General features: G+C 41.3%; 1 pseudogene; it reads right to left on the bottom strand.

The window, feature by feature from the left end:
* Positions 1 to 819: 819 nt before the first annotated feature.
* On the bottom strand, positions 820 to 1,375 carry LOC102821535 (annotated as a pseudogene).
* Positions 1,376 to 7,744: the final 6,369 nt, after the last annotated feature.

A 7,744-nucleotide genomic window follows, 5' to 3' on the forward strand; every position in this document is an offset into this window, starting at 1 on the left:
TCTGTTGAAGTGCAGCCAGAATGCTCCTTAGAAGCCATTATGGCCAGACTTCATCTCTCATACTTTGGACATGTTATCAGGAGGGACCAGTGCCTGGAGAAGGACATCATCCTTGGTAAAGTGGAGGGTCAGTGAAAAGAAGACGACCCCCAACAAGAAGAACTGACACCATGGTAGCAGCAATGGGCTCATATGTCACAATTGTAAATACGACACAGGACCGGGTCATGCGTCATTGTAGTACATAAGGTTGTTCTGAACTGGAACTGACTTGATGGCATCTTACAATAAAATCATCAATAAATGTCAGCTTTTTCCTTGATACTAGTTGACCAGCCGTCCTTTTTATCACTTCCTAGAGAAATTCTTCCTGCTTCTTATTCTTGTTTTACTCAGTGGTGGCCTTGGGAAGTCCCGAATAGGAAATCTACTGGACTTGTGTTGCAACTGAGACATTCTTACACTAGTAGGAATGCCGTTTGAGAACTCATTTGTTATTTCTAATTATAGCAATAGTCCTTTACGCTCTGTTCACATTGCCCATTTATGGGTGGAGAAGATGAGGTCTAGGAAGTGGCATCAAAATTTGCTCAAGTTCACAAAGTTGATCAGTAGTAGAGATACCATTTGACTGAAGTCTACCTAGCTTCAATGTTGGTACACTATTCTTACCATTCTATTGTTTTTTTGGAGGGTCTAAAAGTATATTGTTTAAATAATGTGTGTAAGATTCCATATATGAAACTTACACTATCTCTTCTTGTTGCTTAGGGAATTTTTGATGCCTGTCTCGCACTTTTTTTTGATTATCATTTTTGTTTACAACTGAAACTCTGGGAATTCAAAATTAACATCCTTGCCCGTGAGCTTCTTATACACACCAGAAAATGTTTCAACCTTGTGCTTTGTCTAAATGAGCGTTTGTAAGATGGATGCGCTCCAGGTTTACTCGGATTCTCTTGCCCACAGTTTCACTTGGGAAGACCAAGTCTTCAAAGATTGCATCACGCACATGCACGGCAGTCAGAGTGCGGCTCCTGGGATGCTTTGCTTATTTTTTGTACGGCTTTTTCAAGTTGGTTTAGGCAGAATTCTCCTCTGAGCAATAAGGACTAAGTGCTTTCTACTGAACTTTTTCTCCAGTTCACGTACTTGTCAGACTTGGGAAGACTTCAGTTGAGGAACAGAAACAAAGATTACAATAGCTTCTGACCACCAACTTCAGTTTCCTTAGTTGCAGTTATGCTCAGCTTTCGTAACTGAGCCTTTAGGTCCCAGTTCATCTCCAGCTCAGGAAGAGTCTGAGAAATACCAGACTCGAATTCATCCGCTTTTCATCACTGGGCTTCACAATCTACATGCTTGAACTGAACATGGCCTTTTTCTTGCTGAGCACCAACCTAGGAAGAGCTATCTCTGACTTTTTCTTGTTCTTTGTTTGAGCTTTCTTTATCCACCAAACTACCAGTTGCAACTTAAGGTCACTTCATGACAGCCCAATGTGTGTCAAATTAGAACTGTGCTCCATAGGGTTTCAATGGCTGATTTTTTGGAAGGTTACTAGCTCTTTCTTTGGAGATAACTCTGGGTGCACTCACTGGAAATTCCATCCTTTTAATTAGCAACCAGGTGCATTACTCATTTGTACCACTTTCCTCATAGTCTGGGCAGGTGGCTGTTTCAAATCAGAAACATTTTATTGAATGTCATTGAATGGGGTCTTGGTGTGGTGCTGTAAGATAAGCACTAGACTACTAACCACAAGTCGACAGTTCAAACCCACCAGTCACTCCTTGGAAACCCTGTCCAGATTTTCTATGAGTTGGAATCGACTTGACATAACTTAACAACAACAACATACCATTGAATGGTACATTCCATTGCTTATGGAAGAGAAGACATTGATAGAGCCTTTAGAAAGTAAAATATGAGTTTGCAGGTTCATAATTGAGGCCAGAGTAGAATGAAAGTACAGGTATTTGAAGAATCTGCTCTCTTAAACATAGATTAACTGTCTACCTTCTTCAGAAAAGCTTGTGATTACACTAGTGATGTCAGCTTTGAGTATAACTGGATGGGTGTCCCGCTTCTTCATGTTTTTCCAGATTGGAAGACAGGAACATCATGGCATGAGGTGATTCTCAGAGTACCAATGTCTCTGATAGAACTTTAAAAAATCTGTTCTTGGCATTACTTTAGAAGTTTCAGAGGAAAGGAAAATGAATTATTACACTCTGCAAAGTGAGTTAGAAAAATGAACGAGAAAGTGACTTTTTGAGACAGAGTAACAATTACACCATTTTTTATTATTAAAAATATAAGCAAACATTCTCCACGTCTCCCTTGGAGAAGCTCTTCACATTGAACAGGTCCCAGCATGACTTCTGAGACTGAGATGGCTCTCCATGGAAACTCCTCCCTTAGGCCCCAAAGTTCTGACAGCAACAAATAGCCTCAAAGCTTGGGAGCAAACACACACTTTGGGCTGGGAAAATAAACAAAATTGACTTATAGAGAGCTCAAGGGTTCAGGTTTCTTCTCATCATTTCTAGTATCAGCTTTTATTCTTAATCATGCCTGGCTGCTGATCAAACTGAAGAATTCAGTCTCTGCTTTTGCTTTGGCCAGAATTCTTTCTGTAATTCCTACTAACTTCTTTCATCTTCACTTCTTTTCCTCTTCCCAAATGTTGCTCTTATTTTTCCAGTAAATTTGGTCCCACACTTTCAGTATCCACTGGTTTCTTATCGACTTCCTCATGATCATTGTTTTGCAGCAGATGGTCTTGTTGTATTGATCACTGAAAACAGCTTTCCTTATCGTAGGGCAGGGGGAAGAGAGGCTGTGGTACCAATCTCATCAGGAAGATGAAGTGAATTTCAGAAGTTCTCTAGCAGGTAACATAGGGGCATGAGGCAATTCTCAGAGTACCAGTATCTCAGATGTTGTTGTTGTCAAGTGCTGTTGAGTTGATTCAGACCCATAGCAACCCTATATAGGGTTTCCAAGGAGCAGCTGGTGAGCTGGAACCACCAACCTTGCAGTTCAAATGACTTTGCAGTCTGGCACATTAACCCACAGCGCCACACCAGGGCTCCATCTCAGATACAATTTATTTGTTAAATTATTTGTTCATTAATGCCATTAATCTCTCAAAGAGTATTCTTCATGACATCTTCTGTCAGGATCTAGAGATAAAATAAGGTCCCTGGGTGATAGTTTGACTTTGACTACCAACCTAAAGGTTGGTAGTATGAATCTAAGGAGAGGCATGAAAGAAAGAGCTGGTAATCTGTTTCCATAAAGATTATAGCCAAGAAAACCCGATGGAGCAGTCTTCTCTGTCATGTATGGGGCTGCTATGACTGGGAGTTTATCTGATGACTACTGAACTATAACAGAGATAAATAAAGGCAGAACTTCCTATCTAACTCTTGACTTGGAACGATTCCTCCCCTCTTCACTTGTTAAGCTGTTAAGTGGCTTCGAGTCATTTCTGATCCATAGAAACCCTGTATAGGGTTTCTGAGGAGCAGCTGGTGAGCTTGAACTGCCAACTTTGAAGTTCAAATGGCTTTGCAATCTGGTTCATTAACCCACGGTTCCACACCAGGAGTCCTCTTCACTTGTTGTTGTTGTTAGGTGCCACTGAGTCATTACCAACTCATAGCGACCTTATGCACAGCAGAACGAAACACTGCCTGATCCTGGGCCAACCTCACCATTGATGACACGCTTGAGTCCATCGATGCTGCCACTTGGCCAGTCCATTTCGTTGGGGGTCTTCCTCTTTTTCTCTGATCCTCCACCTTACCAAACATGATATCCTTCTCCAGGGACTGGTCCCTTCTGACAATATGTCCAAAGTATGAGAGACGAAGTTTGGCCATCCTGGCCTCCAAGGAGCACCCTGGCTGCACTTCTTCCAAAATGGATTTGTTGGTTCTTTTGGCAGTCCATGACACTTTCAATATTCTCCTCCAACACCATAACTCAAAAGCATCAATTCTTCTACGGTCTTCCTAATTCACTGTCCAGCTTTCACATGCATAGGAGGTTATTGAAAATACCATGGCTTGAATCAGGCGTGCCTTAGTACTTAAGCTGACATTTTTGCTCTTCAACGCTTTAAAAAGGTCTTGTGCAGCAGATTTGCCTAATGTAATATGTCATTTGATCTCTTGACTGCTACTTCCATGAGTGTTGATAGTTGATCAAAGAAGAATGAAATCCTTGACAACTTCAGTCTTTTCTCTGTGGGTAAGAATGTTGTTTACTGGTCCAGTGGAGAGGATTTTTGTTTTCTTGACATTGAGATGTAATCCATACTGAAGGCTGTGCTCTTTGATCTTCATCAGTAAACATTTTAAGTCCTCTTCACTTTCAGCAAGCAAGTTGTATCATCTGCATATGCAGGTGATTAATGAGTTTTCCTCCAATCTTGATGCCATGTGTTTTTTTTTTCATATAACCCAGCTTCTTGGATAATTTGCTCAGCATACAGGTTGAATAAGTATGGTGAAAGAATACAACCTTGTCATACACCTTTCTTAATTTTAAATCATGCAATATTCCCATGTTCTGTTCGAACAACTGCCTCTTGGTCCATGTACAGATTCCTCATTAGCACAATTAATTGTTCCAGAATATTCATACTTCTCAATGTTTTCCATAGCTTGTCATGATCCACACAATCTAAATCCTTTGTGTAGCTAATAAAGCACAGGTAAACAAACATCTTTCTGAGAGTCTGTGGTTTCAGGCAAGATCCATCGGACATCAGCAATGATATCCCTCATTCCATGTCCTCTTCTGAATCCAGCTTGAACTTCTGGAAGTTCTCTGTCAAGGTATGCTTGCAGCCGTTTCTGTGTTACCTCTTCACTTGTTGTTGTTGTTAGGTGCCATTGAGTCGGTTAGGTGCCTTTGAGTCGGTACCGAATCATAGCGGCCTTATGCACAGCAGAACAAAACAATGTCCAATTCTGGGCCAATCTCACTGCTGTTGCCACGCTTGAGTCCACTTATGCTGCCACTTGGCCAATCCATCTCATTGGGGGGTCTTCCTCTTTTTCTCTGACCCTCCATCTTACCATACATGATATCCTTTTCCAGTGACTGGTTCCTCCTGACAATATGCCCAAAGTATGGAAGACGAAGTTTGGCCATCTTGGACAAATTAGAGAGTAATGAAAACAGTTAGTGTGCTAAAGTGCTCTAATGGCATACACCTTAGAATGTAGCTACATCGGATTATCAGGATACAGGAAAGAATTTCTGGGCTTGACACTTGAACTGAATCCTGGCTGGTGAAGCGGTGGCTAGACAAAGAACACAGGGGCAGGAGTTCATGGTGACATCAATCAAAGTTAGGGCAGCTTTATGCTTTAGAACTGGGATACAACAACGGCACGGAGCTCAGTGAATTTGTAACATAATGCGTGAGTTGGGGGGTGAAAGGTGGGTGGAGGTTTGACAGTTGAGAGTGGACATATAGCTTGAGGTACATCGTGAAGGGCATTGTGTGTCTCGCTAAAAGCTTTGATCTTATCTGGAAGGTATTGGTGAAAACATTTAAGTATTCTAGGATAGGTCAGAGACAGGAGCAGATGTGCCCCAAGTTCCAATAGGCGTGCACATCCTAACTTGCATCACAGGATGCTGAAGGAAAGTCAGAAAATTCCCAGCACTGCTGGTGCTGGGAACAAGTTGCTCAGAGAAGGAAAATCTGGAGGAACTTTTCAGTTCGAAGAGTTAAAAGAAGTGATGTGGTGAAAACAAATAGAAGGGAAATAGTTATTTCTGTGACAAAAGCCAAGATTTTAGCAACTTATCTTTATTTCTGGGTAAAGAAAGTCTGGATGGCAGAGAGAAGCCATGAAGTCTTGGAAGGCGCCGTCGTTACTCTTTTTCCTGAACTAAGCTCGGTGATTGTGCTTCATTTCATGCACTGATTCATGTAACCATCACTTTCTACTGCTTACCACAATACTTGGTGTTTTAGAAAATCCACACAAAAGAAATTCTGAGAAAATTATGCATGCGAGAAAAAGGAAATGCTTTATACTTCTATTTGGAATTACTTTATGACTCAATCATAATGATTTAATTAGAATTCCCTTATGTTTCTTCTATTTGGGATGTCTGAATATTATCTTTTCATTACTTTAAGTCATTTCTTCCATTTTTACAGACCATCTTTTCATTTACCACTCTCTCCAAGCTGCGTCTTTAATCTTAGCTCAAGATTACCTCAAGTCCTCCCTCCTTTCAAAGAAAATTACTGCCCAGTAACCCTGTCCCTTGTCTGGACTCACCAGCCTTTCAGATTTCTCCTAAGTGCCTGAGCTAGCTCTGTTTGGTAGGGGGATTCCAATTGGGCAAAAATGCCAAATTCATTCAAGTCTTAACAGTCCAAAATGCTTTGCCAACCTAAACTAAAGGAGAGGTAACACACCTCAGGAACAGAGAAATGGATGTGTTTTTTGTGTCCAGATAGAATGTCAGCACTTTGTATGGGACTCCAAAATGGGCTGCTGATATGTGACCAGACCAGTCGTCAGTGGAATTGTGAAAACAATGTCTTTGGGCCTTTCTTCCCATCTATGAAGAGGTGCCCAAATTCTATTCCTGGTCCATTTAGCCTCATGTCTAATCAATTAAGCAGCTTTGCAATGGAAGCAAACCTTGATTAAAATAAGTCTCAACTAAGGAGCTCTGGTATTATGAGTCAGTCAGCAGTTCAAAACTACCAGTTGTGTCGCGGGACAAAGATGAGGCTTTCTGCTCTTGTAAAGATTTATAGCCTCGGAAATCCTATGCAGGGTCGTTATGAGTCGGAACCGAGTCCACGGCACACCACCACTACCATAGGATAAGCACTATACTGCTCACCACAAGGTTGGTGGTTCAAACCCACCAGTTATTCCTTTGAAACCCTATACAAGGTGACTGTGAGTTGAAATCGACTCAATGACACATGACAACAACATAATACACATTATATAGAAATTAGGCAAGTTTTTTTTTTTTTTCCTGACAATTTCCTCATCCATAAAAGATAACTCAAAAATAGCTGCAACAGTCCATTGACAGGGAACTGAGGAGGACCAGGGGAAAAGAGGAAAACTTCCAACAAGATGGATTGGTTCTATGGCAGCAACAACGGGCTCAAGCTTAACAACAATTGTGAGGAAGGTACAGAAGCTGGCTGTGTTTCGTTATGTTGTATATAAGGTCAGTATGTGTCAGAACCGACTTGACATCTAACAACAATGACAACAATGAACAATTACCCGACAACCTGTCTGTCAGTTTGTTGTACTCTGGTGGTTTGTGTGTTCTGGTGATGCTGAAAGCTGTTACCACTGATATTTAAAATACCAATATGGTATTTAGATTATTTGTTGAAACCCATCGTGGACAGATGTTAACACTTTGAGACAAGGGCAGTCCAGGAGGACAGACCTGAAAATAAACTTCCAAAAACTAGGTAATGAAAATCCTGTGGATAACAGAATATTGTCTAAGACAACTCACTTAAATTGAATGCATGTTCAGGAGAGACTGATCACGGGAAAAGGACGTGATGCTTGGTGAAATGGTGGGCCAGTGTAGGCCAGGGCAACCCTTAAAGAGACTTACTGACACATTGAGTCCAACAGCAGACTCATCCATGAAGATGGCATGATTTGGGCTTGCCATGAATTGGAGCTGACTGAACAGCAATAAACACCACCACCAC

The sequence above is a fragment of the Chrysochloris asiatica genome, unplaced genomic scaffold (genome assembly GCF_000296735.1).
Source record: "Chrysochloris asiatica unplaced genomic scaffold, ChrAsi1.0 scaffold00044, whole genome shotgun sequence".
Lineage (NCBI taxonomy): Eukaryota > Metazoa > Chordata > Mammalia > Afrosoricida > Chrysochloridae > Chrysochloris > Chrysochloris asiatica.